The 15,720-nt window shown below is 41.8% G+C and overlaps 1 protein-coding gene across 2 annotated transcripts in view; it reads right to left on the bottom strand.

Moving 5' to 3' along the window:
• Positions 1-15,720, bottom strand: part of lingo3b (leucine rich repeat and Ig domain containing 3b) — a 30,679-nt gene that overhangs the window by 12,221 nt on the left and 2,738 nt on the right. Inside the window, exon 1 of one of the 2 annotated variants that reach the window (XM_085930638.1) lies at positions 7,149-7,296. The exons of the other annotated variant lie outside the window; for it this stretch is intronic. The gene's annotated coding sequence lies outside the window, so the exon portion shown is untranslated. Of the gene's footprint in view, positions 1-7,148; positions 7,297-15,720 lie in introns of those variants that run through there. 2 annotated transcript variants of the gene reach the window in all.

Genomic DNA, 15,720 nt, shown 5'->3' on the forward strand with positions numbered 1-15,720 from the left:
CCGTAAAGCCGTCAAAGAGCAGGTGACGTTGCGAGCGTGAGATGCACATACATGGCAGGGATGTCATAATTGCACTCCTTCACGGATAATCGTGACCCTGTTAGGCCGGCTGCTGATTGGCTGCCCGCTTCTCTGATTCTTCCCACGCAACCAATGGGAGCTGTCACTAACTGCTTCAGATATGGGCATGAAGAGACAGGCTGACAAGAAAGGAAAGAAGCAACCGGAGGTAAGGATGGGGGGGAAAAAAAGAAAAAGAAAAATGGAAGGTTGACAACCATGTGTTGACAAGGTAAGATGTGGATTTGGATTGAGGAAACAAAGGCCTCAGCTCGGTATTATCACTGCTGGGAGATTGCAATTGCGAGCCCATAGGGTTGCATTTTTATTTATTTATTTATTTATTTATTTTATTTTATTTTATTTTAAAAAAAGGAGTTTAATGAAGGATGGAGAGGAGATAAATTGGATCCTTTTTCCACCCAAAATCTCTGAGGAGGACAAACAAGCTCAAAATGGCAAAAAACACACAAAGTTAGACAAGGGAATCGTACAAAAGTGAGAATGCTTTGTAAAGAATGCAGAGCAGGACTGTGAAGCAAAACAGATCACTGACGAGAATGAGAAAACAGCGAGTGGATCTCAAGGGAGGAAGTTTCTGGAAAGGTCAGAAAAACAGTTGAGCAAATAAGAGAGGCTGGAGGAGCCGGGAGGTATATAGAAGAAAAAAGAAAAAAAAAAAAGCGATCAAATGGGCAAGATGGCCGAGCCAGTGGAAGAGAGGATGGTTTGTGATTGACAGCAGCCTGCCGATGTTATCAGAACTCCGGCACGGTGACAGAAGCGATGAGCTAATCCATGTCCACAACTCCAAACTATCCGCAATGACATTTGAGGCCAATTCCACTTTCCTATGGCTTGAGTTTACAGCTCATCTATCCTCAGTTAGCTCATAAAATAACTAACTACTGCAAATTGTCAACGGACAGAAATGATTTCAGGCAGTGACATTTCTCCTCAGGTACTCTGAATTCATTCGGAGCTGGCTGCAAGAATGTCATGTAGAACTAAAATCGGGATAAGAGCAATACTTTGCCGCTGATTTATCAAATGACTTTGCCCTAAAAAGTAGACATAAAGGGAGCCAAGGCAGAACAAATTCCCTGAGGGGAGGGCGGCGGGGGGGGCTATTTAAACGGCAGTGTCCTTTTTATATATTAATGGGGCTCAGCTATTGAAGACAAGGCAATGATAGAAGTTCTCCCTCGGGTACACCCAGTCAAAATTCAAGGACTCACTCTCCTTATTATTTTTGTTGCCGCTAATGTTCATCACGAGAGGTCACGGCGAGAAAGTTTCAATGAAGCCTCGGGAGGTGGAAGAGAATCACATAAGGTGTCTTTTTAGTTGTCAATTATTTTCAAGGACATCCACTTCTATGCTGATATCAACAAGACAGGAAGTATTGACAGTTTGATTCTTACGTTAAATAGGAAAGAAAGAAAATAACTGTCTGCTGAATGGTGCGCTCAAAGCTATTCAGTAGATATCTGCGCCTCTATCATCACCATGACAACCTGGGGAGAGCAAATGCGTGCACATCACACATAGATGAAAAATAGACGTGTACTAAAGATAAAGAAGGAGCGGGAAAAGGAAGGAAAGCACTTTCTGCTTAGTATGCAGTCCCTCCCAAGGACAAGACAATGAAGAATCTTTTCAATCTGGCGACTGAACCAACGGCTGGGTGGAAGAAGAGCGAGGCAAGGGGGGGGGGGGGGGGGGGAAAACAGAGCAAATCAAAAATAACCAGAATAGAGTGTCTCCAAAATATTTCTCTTTCCTTTGCTGATCCTAATTTTCAAGCACAGTAGTTGAATTATTCATTTTGGACCAATGACGTGCAGCCAAGAGGACAGAGAGCTCAATTTGGATTCACATCATAAATTTATGAATTAATGCTGAAATGGAGGAAAGAATGATAATGGAGGGAGCTCAGGTCGCTCAGGGTGGGATTGCTCAACATTGTCACAACCCCAAGTAGTTGAGGAAACTTAAGTTAAAGCATGAGAAGGAAGCTTAGTTGATTTTTTTTTTTTTTCCTGCTTTCTGGATGAATAGAATTTCTTTGTCAAGGTCGGAATCCGGCAAAACGATGTTGTGAATTTAAAGCCTGCGGACAAAACGGTTACTGTCAGATTCTTCCGACATCCTTGCCGCAGGACAACAGGTCTGTGTCCAATTTCGGAAAACAAACGAAGGTCAGTGGAGCACATGATGTAAAAGACATTTGTGTTTTATAAATGAGGGTGCCAGAAGGATTCCGTTTGAAAGCGCCGGCTAACCTTTAAGCTCTGCACCACCTCCGAAAAAATATTACACTTGACACATAGAAAGGACAAAGCCACACATATGTGCTCGCCTTCCCGAGGGATCTCCACATGGCTGCAGTTCTGCACGGAGGGTGACATACATGTGCTTGTGTCAATGTGTGTGTGTGTGTGTGTGTGTGTGTGTGTGTGTGTGTGTGTGTGTGTGTGTGTGTGTGTGTGTGTGTGTGTGTGTGTGTTGATGGTGAACAGTCCCCAGGCTTCCGCGATCCTGTTTGTGTAGCAGCGAGGCAGAAATAATGCCTGAATCTGCGCTCCCTCAGTGTGTGTGTGTGTGTGTGTGTGTGTGTGTGTGTGTGTTTGTGTGGAATAGAGGCCATTGCTAAAGGACATCAGAGAAAATCTGGCCGTCTACATTGACCCAAAAATAGTAGCATTATGAAAGCTGTCTAATGGAGAAAAAGGAATAAATGTCAAAAAAGAAAATAATTATATTAATTGTAATCATTTTTGTCTCCTGTATCAAACACAAGGATTTTTTTTCTGATGGGGGGGGGGGGCACTACTTCATGTTTCTTGTTAAATGCATTTTTTTTCCCAATTTTGATCAAGGACTATTTTCCCATTAAATTCACTCTTACCATACGGATTTCTTTTATTTTTTTTGCAGTGAAGTCGAGGCATATTCTTTATCCTCTGTGAAAAGCATATTTAACAATGTAATGAGGAGGATTCTGCCCATATATTTAGATTTTCACACTCATAACAGCGCTTTCCACAAAACCATAACGCCAATGTGTCCCAAAATGAAAACAATAACACGGTGATTTCCAAAATATTCCTTTTATGGTGTTAATTTCACCTGGGAGCAGTGGGGAGCAATAAGGGGGGGGTGGGCGACCCAAAACATTGTCATCGGATCATTAAAATCCAGTTGGCCCAAAAACCACATTCAACTGAGGCAAACATTTGGAGTCTTACATCTGAACAAAGCAGCGGGGATCAGAGGAGAAATCAATGGGCAAACAGCATCCATTAACAGAGTCCTTATGGCTCATCTACTGAGAATCACACATCAAAGTGCCCAAGAGCAGAAGAGTCAGGCATTGCAGACTGATTGACCACACACACAAAACGCTGCTTTGCCAGAGGTCATGTGGTTAGAGTTAATGAATAATGTTCCCCGCTCCACTTAGGTTTGGCTGTACAGATGGCATGATATAGATTAGCTACACACGCGTGCACAAGCAATTAAACAGGTAAGTGAAGAAAAAAGGTTTCCTACAATCACACGAGCAATTCATTAGGTGCTCTTTTAATCTGCTTGAACATTTAACACACGCAGGTTGCACATGCATGTTTCAAATTGAGTAGCTTTAACATCACTGACCCCAAAAATGACCTACATCAGCTTTTAATGAAGTCTTAAGCACAAGATGGTCATTTAAAGCAGGTTATGTTACTTGTGGGGCAAAAAAAACAAGTCAGTGTTACTAGTGGTGAAAGGGAGAACTGCGCCGTGGTGGGAATGGTCACAGTAGATTTTGAATCACGGCCAATCAAAGAGGCTCCTTACGCTTGGTCTCAAAGCACAGCTTCAACAAAGTTAATTAACAAATAAACTTGAGTCAATGTGAAAATGAAATGCGGAGGAATACGAACTTTTGAATCCATCAAAAGCTCACAGCGAGAGACAGCAGTCTCGGCGTCGCATCAAAGCCGATTCCAATTCCCCGTTCCGCTATAGCAACAGAATGAGGCGCGTGCGACGGGCACTCAGGTCCCAAAACAGCATGCATCTAATTATCAATTCTGTTTCATGTGTTAAAAGAGTGATAATGAAATTTCTGAATGAATTACCGATACATAACGTGTGAAATGACATTGGATAATTGGAATGAGTGGACGCCGCTTGCAATACAGTTGCGCCATTTCAAGGTCAACTTCAAGGTCAATAAACCGTCTGGTACAATGTGGCAGCAAAACGATGATTTTTTTTTTTAGCATGCCGTGATTAAATGCTAATTCATTCTCAGTTGTAGCCACAAGAAACTTCTCCAGGGAGTGGAAAAGCCAGACTGTCTGAGAACCCAAAGTCACGTCTGAGAAAATTCAGAGCGGAAAGTGAATTAAAGGGAGCAAAATGAAAAGGGCACAGGGGGGGGCAAAAGGTGGCCGTGCGAAACACAGCCTACTGTGACAAACGAAATGAAATCAAGAAAAGCAAAGTACAGGTTAGGAGGTTGCGTCGCAAAAGTCAGACAGTTCTTGCCTTATGATGACAAAGTGAGGGCAAACGTTTTGGATTTACTCCACATGTCAGATGCCAGAACATAAAAAACAAAACAAAAAAAAACAAGATAAGCGTCGTCACTTGCTTGACCCCAAAGATCATTAAATCCAATTTAGCAAGTGACCTCGGATGAAAGCACAAGGTCAGTGGTTCATTTCGTATGCATGTAACCTGGACTTGCTCGCTATCATCACGTGTGTCTTCTGTCCTTGTCCGTTCACGAACCCTCATCACCATCCAGCAATCTAATAGCCGCGATTTTTCAAGCGGGATGATCGCAAGCAAGGTCAAACTTAAATGCGGGCAAATTCACCATTAAAAAAATCGTAAAAAATTAGCAGCAAAATAAATCAAGTCTAAATAATGAATGAATTTTACAATTATTTTCCATTTCCGATTTTGCGGACCACCTGCAATACCACCAAGGACCACGAAAGGGCCGCGAACCACCGATTGACAGTCACGAAATAGGCCCAGGATGAGAAAAACAAAGGTCTTGGTGTTTCTATTATTTGTCCCATGGAAAATAAAAATGTTCGGATAAGATGAGGAAACCCACCACAGAAGATTAAAAAACACATAAAGCTGTCTTTATGGGAATTGGAAAACCTCCTGAAGCGCTAAAAAAAAAATGAAGCAGAGCATCGTATTGCAGTTTACTGAGCGGCGACTGATCAAAACTCTCGCTTGCAGCCAAGAAACGATCAAGAAAAGAAAAGATCACAGAAAAAGAAACTTGCCTGATGGAGAAATCATTCCATGTTTTGACTGAATTGTAAACAAAACAAAAAAAAGAAATCAAGCCATTGTCTCCATTCTCAAACAGATTTCAATACTAACCTGACTTTAAAAAGAGTCGAAAATCATTCAGTCCAAGTCTAAATCGAGTTTCTCATACTTCTTAGCCACGTAAATACCAACTTCTAAACTCGTCTGGCTCTCGGATTGGATTTCTCATTTTGCACGTGTACCTAATGAAGTGTCCAATGGGTGTACATGATATTAAACCGTCAGCTTCCTCTTTATTGATTAGATCATCTGATTTGATTTAATCCCCGACTCTGCTGTTCCATTCTCTCATCTATCTTCACGAGAAAGTGGAAAATATAGCCAATCTCATTCTTGTCATTTCATACGAGTATTTCATTCCGACTTAAGAAGCAGATAGGGCAGTGGCGCACCAGAGATAAGCAGAGGAAATAAATGATAAGCTAGCAAAGATAAGCTAGCAAGGGACTGTGACAAGTCAATCTTACTTGAGGATGGTCTACTTTATTAACGAAATTTTGTTTTTTTTTGCCCTTGTTTTGACTTTACTGAGAGGGTGAAAACTGGCAACGAGTATAAAGTAAGAAACCCAAACAAGTTAATGAGGAAGAGGAAATAATGAGCTGATTGCCTGATTAGAAGCGCGGCTTATTCGCCAGCATTTTTTCTATTAGCATAGCCGTATAGTGTATGCGCTGGATTTAGTACGCAATGAAACGTGAAGTGGCTGCTACTTATGAGCCGACACCGAGGTCACGCTTCGCCCGGGTTCAACATCAGAAAATGGGCATGAAATTTAACACCCGTTCTTTAGTTTGATGGGGGGGGGGGGGGGCAGTGATAGAGTGAAGAGGCAAGACGTGCAGGTAATTGCCTGGCAAGTAGAGATCAGGAGAAGGATAAAGAATATATGCCTGTGTGTGTTTTTGAAACCGCTTCAAAAATCATCATACAGTTAAAGTCTTTCATAAGTCGCTACAAGAACATTTTAGTCAAGTGTATATGAGGTAATTCGAAGGGGGGGGGTAGGCGTGGCATTCATCCTACAGCTACGCTAAGCAATGCTATATGCGTCCCGGAGCACACAAACAAGACGGGCTACACGCCTTGAGCATCAGTCATACAAGTTATACGGTCTGGTAGCTCCGATAAAGTCATTAGTCGAGATGGCCATGTTGGCTTGATGCTAAACAAGCGGATAGTGTATTTTGTGCCATCTAGTGGAAGAACATGTCATTGCACCTGTCACTATATGCGACTGGCATAGATTCCATCACGTTCCTAGAAAATCACCATGTTTGATCACTGGAATGCTATTAAAACAGATGTGCTCGCTCTCTGTGGTCTTTCGGGGTAACCTGGTCCAACGGGTGTCATGTTGGTGACCTCTGACCTACTGCGTATTAAAATAAGCCCATTTCTTCTATTTTTTTTTTTTTTTATCGCTCTCTCGAAAAAGTTTCGGAAGCCTTGTCGGAATGGTCAGCCTTGGAGATGCACATACACGTTGATGCAGACGTGCACGTAAACCGACACACACACACACACACACACACACACACACACACACACACACACACACACACACACACAAGCACACACACACACACACACACACACAGACATTTAGGATCCTTGCCAAATGATGTTTTTGTTACCATATCCAGCTAGAGGAGAGCATCAATAAATACGTATGATGTCGTGCAGTTCCACAACGACCATAAAAAATAAACATGCTCAAATGTGTGTGTTCCTACCCAGGACTGAAGGGTGGTCCCTGATGCCTCCTCATCTGCCCAGCTGCACGCCAATGTATTTTCCGCCGTCTCTCTCTCTCTCTCGGCTACCAAAATGCACGTGCCACGTTCCTCAGGTCCCCCCCCCCCCCCTCCCCGTCAGTGTCGTCCACTCTCACTCTGGGAGTCTGACATCGGCACCTGACACTCACACCTCCTCCCTCTGTCCGCCCCCCCCCCTCCTCTCCTTCTCCACACTTCCTTCAATCCCTCCCTCCGGCAGGATCGTATGTGCCTCTTCACTCTTGGTTGGTTATTTTATCCGCTAAATGAATCCAGGGGCAAAAGTGTCAGCGTTCACAAGGACGTTTTTTGGGGGGGGGGGCTACATGCAAGATTTGTCCTATCCTTGAAGGAAGCGCTTGTCCATATAGTCAAGGTGCCCTCCAGCTCCTCCTGCAGCTCAGGTCTGAGGTTGTGGCAAGAGGAGATCCGGTGCTTGCTTCTGTCCGCTTCGGTATGAGAGTCTCTCTCATTTAATATGCTTTTCATCGCCCCCCCCCCCCCCCTTTCTCTCTCTCTCTCTCTTTTTCTCTGCTCTCTAGCTCTTTATCTCCCCCTCCCCTCCTTGCCTTCACCCTTTCAGTCACTGCTGCTTCTGCTGCTGCTGCTGCTGCTGCTGCTGCTGTTGGGACTCACAAATCACAGAATGGTCTCGTGTAGAGTTGAGTGAGGATGGACAAACATTGAGTCTGGAGGAAAGAAAAAAAAAAGATTGATTAGAAGGGCTAGAGAAGGGAAAAGACGTTTTACATAGACAGTAGACTTTTTTTAGCAGGAACTTGCTTGGCATGCAAAGTGTCGAGATCGGTGGTTCTTAAGATTTATACACCAAATTAAATGAAAATACTTTGAGCTTAGGCAGCCTTTTTTTTTTTTTTTTTTTCCGGTCACGGCATATCTTTTGCCATCTACTGGTGGAGCGAGCAATTGTTCTGCACGCCCACAATAAATAAATACGACTGACCCGATTATGTTTTGAGTTTCAGTGTAGGAATCGCAATACCAAATGATGGGAATATTTGAAATGTGTTTCTTATATGACTTCTTTTTAATTTATTTTAGGTTCCACTATTGATCGTTTTACTACAATGGTGTCGAGTTTTGACATATATAAATGATTATTTTCAAATGAATTGGGCTTGTTGTCGTCTATACGTATATGTTTTGCAATCATTTTTATTTGGACTCATTAGAATATCTCAGGGGAACGTCAACTCCCTGTTGCACGAATGCAAAGAGATGTCAGCGGTGCATAAAGGATGCTGTACCTCTTGAGCTAGGCTTGGCTGACTTTGCTCAAGGAGCAAAACAAGCATCGCTCCAATGACTCCTTGTCAATTTATCCTCAGCTCGACTCAAACCGTTCCCATCCTTTTGCAAAACTCAAGTCCTGACAGATGAGCTACTCCTGCCCTACATGCAACTGGCCTCCTTTTTCCCTTAAGATAGATTTCCAAAATACAGCCTGTTCAGAAAGTCACTGTGCACTTCCATTTACAATACAGAAGGTCTGCTAATCAAAAGAATGGAAGTGCACAGCCACTTCCAGAAAATATCATCACATTGATATGAATATATTATATTCATTGTGGGGAAAAAAAAAAGAAAAAAAGAAATCAATGGGTTATTCCCTCCTGAATTTTGCCAGAAGCACACAGAGTGAAAGAAGAAGGGCTTTTGTTGCCTTGTCAAGAAAAAAATTAGCTTATGTTAGCAAGTGTGCTAAAGAGACCAAGTCCAAACTCAAGAAGCAATGAGTGAGTTGTGTAAGATTGTTTGTAATTAAATGGAAGGAGGCAAAGCGCTTCCATTCACCTCGCACTTCTTTTAAGAAATTTGATTTGAGAGCACATACATCACTAGCTCTCTCTCTCCGCAGCGACGTGACGTCACGCAACTAATCCCGGCCTTGTTCGTTACTGTTGTGCTTGGCAGCTTCTTCGCATTTCACCGTTCAATGGGCAGACAGTCGAGAGCCAAGTGGACTAACGTGGCACAAAAATACATCTCGTATGACCCCCGATTAGAACTCCCGGCCACTAGGGGGCGTTTTTTTTTCATGGCATCTGTTATCTATGCTATGCTGTCACGCAGCAAGTAACATCCCCAGCTTCATTTTTTTTTTCTTGATTTATTTATCACAACATCCATGTGGAAATTTGAAGGAAAATTACAATTTCAAGTTCTCATGCTCTTTTAGATTAGCGTGAGCTGTCATTTGTTTTCCAAGAAGCCCGTACTGAATGTGTTTTTCAGAACTATTTGTCCTAATCAGTTTGTCCTCTCTCTCGACTTACCCTGCCAGATCACAGACAACACATTCATTAGCTGTGAAGGTAGAGAAGACTGAAATAACACTTAGCTGTGAGGCTAACAATGATGGCAATTGAGCAGTTATTTGTGCTCGTGTGTGCAAGGAAGTGAAGGCCTTATCGTTGGAAACAGACCTGGACGTGAGCTGGGTGGTGAGCAGGAGGGGAATGGGGGGGGGGGGTGGAGAAAAGCAACAGTGAAATTGAAGGATAAGAGAAAGAAATAGGCAGGCGCAGATGGGAAGACGCACGGCAGAAACGTGGAGGATATCAAAAAGGGATAATGCGCTGTGAACGAGCAGGGCGCCAGATAAAAGATACAAAGGAGCTGAGTGGGAGGGGACATGGGGAGCAAGTGGGACGTGATTCGGGTGGAAAGTAGAAATGAAGACGGCGGTGGGAAAGAGGCAAAAATGAATGATTGTCTGTGGCCATAGTGGGTTAGCATCTTGAAAGTGTTTCTTCTTAATGTGCTTGATGGTTAGTTATTGTTATATACAGTGATAGTTATATTTATGGAGTGCCAGGAGAACAGAATAGCACTGAAAAAACACTCGCACAGAAGCTGCTGTCAGCCGCAGCTCACACTCACATCAGTTTGTTTCTTTTTTGTGCTTTATCTGTTAACAGATTAATGTGGCCACACCGCATGCGAGAGGAGCACAGCTGTCATCACGTGTCCGCCGCATTTTTTTCAACTGTGTTTACAAAGTATCGCCTTTCTTTTTCCTCTTTGTGCAGAAAGTGGATAAAAACACCCAGTATTTACTTGAAACCATCATTTTTTGCATTTTACTTTTAAAGTCGTATTCCCTTGAAAGTAAAAAGGAGAGCTGTTTGCGCCTCTCCCCCTCTGAACTCCAGATCATAACAATGCATGAGTGCTTTATGAATATTTTAGCATGGGTTCCACACAACAAAATTGCAAATAGGGATATTTGTGAATTGCATTGTCATAATTAATATAGACCGAGTAGGTCGGCAGTTGATATCAATCAAATTGCACCACACAAACGGGTTCATGAGCCTGACAGTGATGTAAATAAGCTGTTCAATATTCAATCAGCTATTCCACAATGTGCCCATAGTGGGAAATTAGATGTATTTTTCTATTTTGTATCAGACTTCCTCCCAGTTGTGTCCGTCGAACCGCTAGCCCGAAGCTCTCAAGAACTGGATGTGAATCTTGAGATGTTTTTCAGCAGTCTACCCAGTGAGAAAAATACATTATCAGCAATTTGCCCTCTCAACAATCTGCAGTGGCTGCAAGCTACTTCAATCGCACATTGCCTCACTCAGACGCACAGTAGGTAGCCATCAAAGTGTGTAAGTGTGTGTGTGTGTAGTAAATCAAACCCAAAGAGCTTGAGTGGAAAAATGAAAAAGATGGTCAACCTTGACTGAGCGGCTTGACTGCAAAATATAGGAAAGGCCAGCGAGCTTGTTAAGTATTGTTCAGACGTCTCGTGTCGTCAAATTCTTGGCTTTCAAACATTTTACTTGTTAACGGCGGGAGGAGGTGACAGTTGAAAGGTAGGAGGGATGAGAGAGGCTGCGGCGAACATGCCGGATGTGAAAGAAGCTGCTGTTTGTCCTCGGGCTGCTCTCTTGGAGGAAGGACAAGGATGAGGAGGCGCTTTGCAATGTTTACCGACAAGCGCCGAGCCTGTGTTCTTTCTCGACAACAAGCAGCCACCAAATCATGTTATTATATAAGAAGAAGTAAAACTCCATGATTGGCTGTGACAATGTATCGCGGAACTTACCTGATGCTGCATATATTACAGCTCGGGATATTTTATTTTTCACAATAATGGGAAAGGAGCTTGCGAGCCTAGCAGGTAGATAAATTTCATATCTGATCAATGTGACATTTTTCATAAAAGTGCACCACAAGCTACAGTTTGATTGGACACTTTTAGCCACACACATTTTATTTCTTAAAAAAAATAATACAGCAAGTCTAAATAATAAATCGATTTTATTTTATTTTTTTATTTCCAATTTCGCGGACCACGTGCAATACCGCCACGGCCCACTAGAGGGCCGCGGACCACAGGTTGACAATCCCTGCTTTAAGTCATAGTTGATTGCAGTGTTTTTCAACTTTTATCGAGCCAAGGCACAAATTTGACCTTTCAAAAATCTCACCACTGAACAAAATTACTATAAAATTCTATACGGTAAAATTGAATGATTTTGTCACAATTTATTCAGAAAACCTTTCATAAATGTTTTTAATTCTATTTATTATTAAAATTTCCTATTATTATTATTGTTATACTGACTTATATCTATATATAATAATAATAATAATAATAGGGAATTATACTACTAGGCCAAAATATAATTCTCCCACATGTCACGACAAGAGGAGTAATTCTAAAGTAATTTATTAGAAGTGTGTCCCAAGACTTTAGTCCATACATTGCACTGTCTGACGCCAGCACAGATTCCTACAGGAGTGATGGGACCAGCGTATGGAAGATGGATGCATCAGCAGAAGCCTGATGGACAGAAGATCAGAGCATCTGGGTCACCATCCCAAATAAGAAGTCCATCGCCTCCAAAAAAGTGAGACACATAACTCCAACGTCTGTCTGGTGCCCAGCTTAGGAGAGGATGAGGGGGGATAAATGAGGTAGCTCAAGAGAATGTCACCTCACTAGCTACAGCTTAAAAGCTCATTTACATCTGTTTCACAATCACACGCGGCTAATCGGGACCCAAATACCAAACCCACCGGCCGCCTGTCTTGATTCTTTGAGCTGGAAAATAGCAGGACATGAAGTTTGAGAAATGATTGTCTGTGTGTTGTCTTGTGTTTGGATACCCAGATGGAGTCTTTACACAGTGTGAGAGAATCAAATATTTTCTTTCTTGTCACTGGCCTATTGTTGATTCACTGTTCATTTTTTTTTTTTTTCAAAGTTATCTGAATTGTGCACTACGTGATGATCGTAAAGGAACATACAGAATAGGCACTCGTGTGCCAGTTTATTAGGAACACTGGCTATGTTTTAGAGAGGACAAGATGCCTATTTTTTTTTTTTATTTGAACATTGACTGTAATAATGTTAAGTCCTGCAGCTAGATGAGCTCTCACGCATGCCAAATGAAATAAGTTAATTGCGTCTTAAATTAGCCAAGGAACTTTACTCCATAATAAAAGCTTTACTGTCAAATACAGAGTTCGCCCGAGGCCCCCCCCCCCACACACACACACACACACAGAGACCCGTGTGCAAAAAATGTCGGCAAGATAATTTATCTGGCATCTACGGTGGCTTCTTTGTCTCAGAGATGCCACAAATGATGTTACGGTAATTGGATTGTCAATGTGCCAACATTACCTGCTGGTATTAAATCTGCTGTTTTGGGAAAAGCACGCTACACAATCAATCAATTACATGGCATGCTGAAAGCTTTATCTGATCACGTCAATACAAATGTGTGCACATCTGTCCCATTATTGCTTTTTTTCTTTTTTTTTTTGCTTTAAAAATTGTTTATTATTGCATGATTGCTTTCTATTGAGTTTCCGTGCGCTGATTTGCATTGCATGACTAGTGATTAGTATTTATGCGGATGCTGTGAAAACAATGGAGTGATTGTTTCCATCTGGCCTTTTCTAAGATACCGTCTCATATTTCATGTCGGTAACCTCGTTGAATTGAAAGTATTTTTTCTTTATTGGCGAAGAGATTTGATGTCATTTTATGTGCATGTTTATCATCTTTTTCTTTTTTGCCTGAAATGAATCATTTATGGGGATGGAATGAAATCTGTAGAAATCCTAAGCAATTCTATGATGAAATCAAACTAATATGCAATATTTGGAATTTTATCTGCTAATTAAATTAAGAAATTCAGGTGAATATTTTGTTAGATTTTGTATTGGGTGGGGGGAGTGCAATATCAGCAAGTGACACAGAAGTAATCATTTCAGAATAAAGATACAAAATTCCAAACTTGTAGCATTGCATTCAAAAGTGCTGCAAAAGTAAGTTTTCTCCAATTCACTTCTTCCTCCCACACGTTCCAAACTGAAGCAGGATTCCACCGCCTCTACTGTTGCCCTCAATGAACTGTTCCTGCTTTACCCAAAAAAAAAAAAAATTGTGCCTTAAGCTTCTCGTTTTTATCATCACATTTTGTCTCAAACGTATACATTGCATTTCAAAAATCCTCCAGATCACGTCGTCCAGTCTAAAAGAGGGACGGGGAGGGGGGGGGGGTTGTAATACTAAGTGGAGGAGGATTGACAAGTGAGTGGGTGAGGCCTTGGCAGAAATGCAGCATGATGTTGCTTGCATTTTTGCAGACATGATGGCCAGCAAATGGAAGACAGGTGGGGAATGTCAAAGCTTTCAGTGCAGTTAACACCTGAAAAAAAAGAATTAAATCGCATCTTGTGCATGCTCGGGGTACATAATGCACACCTACGCACGTTGCGCGCATCACACTGAACTCTTGACTCCATGAGCTTAACACGGAGGGCACAAATAAGAAATATGATTGGAGAAAAGAAATTGAAAGTAATGGTAAGAGTGCAACTAATACAACACAAAAGAATGTTTTCAGACTCCACATATTCAATTCCAGAAGTGTCAAAATAAATCGATTATTCGTCGAATCAATTCCCAAATTAATCGACTCAAGAATCTTCTAAATATTCTTCAAATCTTTTGATTTCAAGCTTTCAGAAGGAATAATTCAGATTTGATTTTAGTCCTTCAATAAAGCAGCTTGATTTATTTTTTGTCTTGAATCAAAAAATGTGCTTTTAATTTGGAAAACAATGACATCAATCTTTCTTGTGTTTCATTGTGTTTTTATAATCACTCATTAATATGAAATAAACAAAAATAGTTAGTTAATTAAGAAACAGTCATGCTGGAAATGATTCTTAAATACATTTAAATGTAAATAAAAGTCCATCCGATTATCGATGGAAGAATCAATAGAATTGTCAATTGGAAAAATATCATTTTTGTCATTTTTTTTTAAGAGTTAGGGAATAAATATTAAGATACAAGTTGTAAACATAAGCTACCTCTGACAACATTCATGCAGGGTGCAAAAGCCGATACCCTGCAAAAGGTGTTCTCCTCCTTCGTGCTTGTGTCAGCACAAGGGGGACTTTCAAGACTTGGAGAGAAAGATGCAAGGTGCGCAGTGATGCATGGTCCATTTTTTCTGCCCGCGCAGGACATCTGATAATAAGCCAATCACTGGTGCTGATGGAGACGGAAGAACCATAAGAGCACCGTCGCCCCCGCGGGGGGGAACCAGCCTGACGTAAGGGGCTTGGAAATAGATGGGCTTTCCTATGCAGGCCATTGAGCACCTGAGACCGAGGTGACGGAGGCAACCTCGGGTGAATGATCGTTTGGTGTCTGCAAAGCGATTGCGTGATAAAAACACACTTTGTTCTCCAATAAATCAGAAAGTAGCTTTGCCCCAGCTCTGTTTACAATCACAGCGGAATAGCGGTGGCTGTGATATATTAAGAAATTAACAAGTGCTTGCTCAAACCTCGGTGACATTTGAAACATTAAAACATTGATAGATGAGGCTCATTGCACATTAATTGCTGCGCCTTGACTGTAATAGGGAAAGAAATGGAAATGTTATTTGGGTTTGGCACCGAGGCAAAAGCTCGTTGCTCGGATGAAGAGGAAGCAGGTTAAACGATGAAGAGGGATTACATTGCTCACTCTTATCGCCAAGAGCAGGTCCGGTCTGTGTTGATATGATTGAGTTATGTGGCTAGGTCCTTGTAAATGAAAAATACAACTCAGATCTTGAATTTTTGCAGTGGCCCACATTTCACGCTACAAGCCCTGCAGGAATTAATCAAGGCGACTGCAGTGAATTGTTTCCATTCTTGCACGTTCACAAGTAAGTCATTGCATTGAGTTGAATGCATTTATGTTTTTGTTGACTTGAAAATAAAAAAATGGCTATCTGTGATTTATGCATAGAATATGTCACAAGATGCAAATGTGCTGAGGCATATACATAATATGCACTCAACAAGAAATCATCATCAGGATTCGGTGAGCATAACAATCACATATGTGAACCTGCATGAGAAATCAAAGTGGAGTGCCTGCAGTGCCGAGATAAACAAACACGCCATTTGTCGGGTGTATGTGTGCGAGGGGAGGGGGGGGGGGGGGCGCACGTGTTCCGTCTAGGACAATTTGAGCCTG

This window comes from Syngnathus leptorhynchus, chromosome 14 (assembly GCF_054491065.1).
Source record: "Syngnathus leptorhynchus isolate UIUO chromosome 14, UIUO_Slep, whole genome shotgun sequence".
NCBI classification, from domain to species: Eukaryota; Metazoa; Chordata; class Actinopteri; order Syngnathiformes; family Syngnathidae; genus Syngnathus; species Syngnathus leptorhynchus.